Below are 3015 nucleotides of genomic sequence, written 5' to 3'. Positions count from 1 at the left end.
GCCCTGCCTGTCCAATCTGGCCCTCTCTGTCCAGCCCTGCCTGTCCGGCCCTGTCTGTCCGGCCCTGTCTGTCTGGTGCTGCCTGTACGGACCAGCCCTGTCCAGCCCTGCTTGTTTGACCGTGCTTGTCCAGTTCTGCTTCCCGCTTTCCTGCAGTCCAGGCTTCCTCTAGATTAGCGCCAGCATCCCCAGGCCCCACTCGGAGCTTCCAGGTCATTTTCTCTCCCCTCAGTCCACACCCTCCTATTCCCAGTCCAGTCCCCCTCCTCCCCCTCCTGCACCAAGACCATGAATGTGTCTCTTCTTCACAGAAGGCCAAATGAAATACTGCTGAAACTGCAAAGGCCAAGATCCCACCCCATCAGGACTTAGCCCCAATTACTCCTCTGGCTGGAAAGCCTGCTAAGGGCTGGGGGAATCACAGCTGCAGAGGCAGCTGGCCACAGGAGGAAGGGCCTTCAGAGGTGCTCCTGTTGGAGGCCCCAGGGCTTAGCACGGTGACAGGCACACAGTAGGGGCTCCATTGCTTCTGGACTCACTGAGCCCCTCATTCTAACTGGCTAACTGGCCTGTCTGTGCTCAGATGGGTAGAGCTAAGATTGGAAGGCAGCCTTCAGAGTCAAGGCATTGCTCTCCACTGAACCACCCTGCCTTCTCTCTGTCTCTAGTCAAAGTCATACTTTAAGACTGTTAGCTGGGTGCCTCAAGGGACTGAGATCCTGCCCCAGGACTTGTCTCAAGACCTACAGGAAGCCTGGAGGTTGGGCAGGATGGGAGACAGCCTCTAGGAAAGCAGCCCCACTGTCTGTCCACACCCTCCCACCCAGGCCCTCCTCTTTCTCTCCATAGCCACCCCTGTAGCAGCTGGTCTCAGACACACAGTTTTCCAGGGACCTTAGGGGTCATTTGGTCCAATTCCACTTTACAGATGGGGAAACTGAGGCCCAGAGAGGTGAAGGCACTTGTCCATGGGCACACACATAGCACATGTCAAGGGCCAATGCTCTTCCACCATACCAGACTGCCTCCCAGGGTCTCATAACAAGCCCCACGTCTGTGTATCTACCCTGGCTCCCTCTGGCTGTCTCATTCCATTATCCAGACATGCCTAAGGCCAGCCCCACCAGCTGGAGAGAGGGGCACAGGCCCCGAGGGATCCTTGCAGGTGGTGGGGAAGCTGGGAGAGGGCCCAGATAGCTCCATCCTAGGAAGGCTGTCCTCCTTAAAGGCTGGCGGCCTGGCGTCCCTTCACAAGCCCTGGGAAGGCTGGAGGAGGGCTCGTGATTGGAGGGGAGCAACAAAGGGAATTAAACCTCTCCCCAGAGTGCACCTCTCCTTTTCTTCCCTCACCCCTGCCTAAGTCGGTTGAGGAAAATGAGGCAAGGCCTTTCCTGGCTACCATCTCTAGGTGGCAGCAAAAACAGCAGAGGTGCCTGGTGAGTATTTGGTGACTGAGATGGACCATCCCTGTTTTCCTGGATCTCCTCAGGTCTCAGGAGGCCCTGCCCCAGGTGTCTGGCAAGGCAGCCGAAGACCTACTACCACCATGGAGGTCCAAAACTTAACCCAGGGATGGACAGACAGAGGGCTCTCCTCTTCCAGCAAACTACTAGATTTTGACACTGGGTTCTAATCTCAACTCCATTAACCCCCACCTGAGTGACCTTCTCTGGGCTTTAAGTTTCCCCATCTGTAAAAGGGAGAGGCTCAAGCCAACAGTGCCAGAGCTGGAAATCCATGGCCAGGGTCTAACCTCCTCACTTTATAGGTGAGAAAATTGAACCTCAGAAAAGGGGAATGACTGGCCCAGGGTCACACAGGTAACTGCAGACAGGATTCCAATCTGCTTCCTCTGATGCCACATCATGATTCCTGCCTCACTTTTCTCACTGAGGGAGGGGAGGTAACAAGCGTTTATTAAATGCCTACTGTGTTCCAGGCATGGTGGGTGCTAAGTGCTTTACAAATGTCATCTCTTTTGATCTTTACAACAGTCCCTAGGAGGTCCAGGAGCTTGGGTTAAACACATTTTACAGCTGAGGAAACTGGGGCAAAGAGAGGTTAATGACTTGCCCAGGGTCACGCAACTACCATACGCCCTGGCTGCCCTAGACAAGAGACCAAAGCCCTGGGCTTCCATTTTTCTCAGCATTTAAGGGGATATGGATGATGGGCCAATGGGAATGAGAGGTGAGCAGTCACAGAGAATGGGGAGGGTGTGGGGAGACAAGCCCCTGGTGACCTCTGGAGGCCCCTTCCAGCATGAAGCCTGGAACCAAGTAAAGAGGGCGTCAGCAGGAAGAGCGGTGGCGGCTGCCGTTCCCTGGAGAGCCCTGAAGGCTCTCCCAACGCCTTCGAGAGAGGCAGCGCTTCTGTTTACGCCCCTAGCGTCCTGGGAGGAGGGCTCGGGGTGGAGGGGGGCAAGGGCAGGGAGCGGAGCCGGGAGCCGGAGAAGCCGCCACCCACCAGAGACAACGGTTCCGACAAACCCATTAAGAGAATTGGCACCCCTGGCAGGCAGCGCTTTCTCTTTCACCCAAACAATGGGCTCTCCTTTTCCCTAGTGTCTCCAAGCAAAGGGCTTTGTTCTCTCCGAGCACCGCAGGCAGGTTTGGGGATATTGCCACCACGCTCCTCCCTGTCCCAGCTTCAGGGAGCCGCTCCCCAGCCTGGCTTCCCTGCACCTTCCAAGTTCGTGCTGGAGCCCAGGCCTTCTGGCTCTGGCTCCCACGATCCACCCGGGGAGAGGCACTGTGGGGCGTACCCCCACGCGGAGAGAAACCCAGTGCTGGCAGCAAGCAAGGGGCACGCCCTCCCTCCATCTCTCGCTGGGCTCCTGACGTTGAATGGTTCCACTGACACTCCCCTCCTTGGTGGTGCCGCTGGCCTAGGAGCCTGATCTCCCGGGTTCTGCTGATCTGGCACCCAGAGAACTGTCTACCTTTCTGATGGTACAAGGAACAAAAGCTTCTGATGGGGGGAGGGGGGGAAGAGAGAGAAAGAGAGAGAGAGAGA

The 3015-nt window shown here is 56.7% G+C and overlaps 1 protein-coding gene across 2 annotated transcripts in view; it reads right to left on the bottom strand.

Moving 5' to 3' along the window:
* LOC138171378 (septin-5-like) overlaps positions 1-3015 on the bottom strand; it is a 27885-nt gene that overhangs the window by 22724 nt on the left and 2146 nt on the right. The window lies entirely within an intron of this gene.

This window comes from Petaurus breviceps, unplaced genomic scaffold, assembly GCF_028583685.1.
Source record: "Petaurus breviceps papuanus isolate PSGF00001 unplaced genomic scaffold, PetGlider_PUasm1.0 428, whole genome shotgun sequence".
In the NCBI taxonomy this organism is placed as follows: Eukaryota; Metazoa; Chordata; class Mammalia; order Diprotodontia; family Petauridae; genus Petaurus; species Petaurus breviceps.
This window is presented reverse-complemented; position numbering and strand designations above follow the sequence as displayed.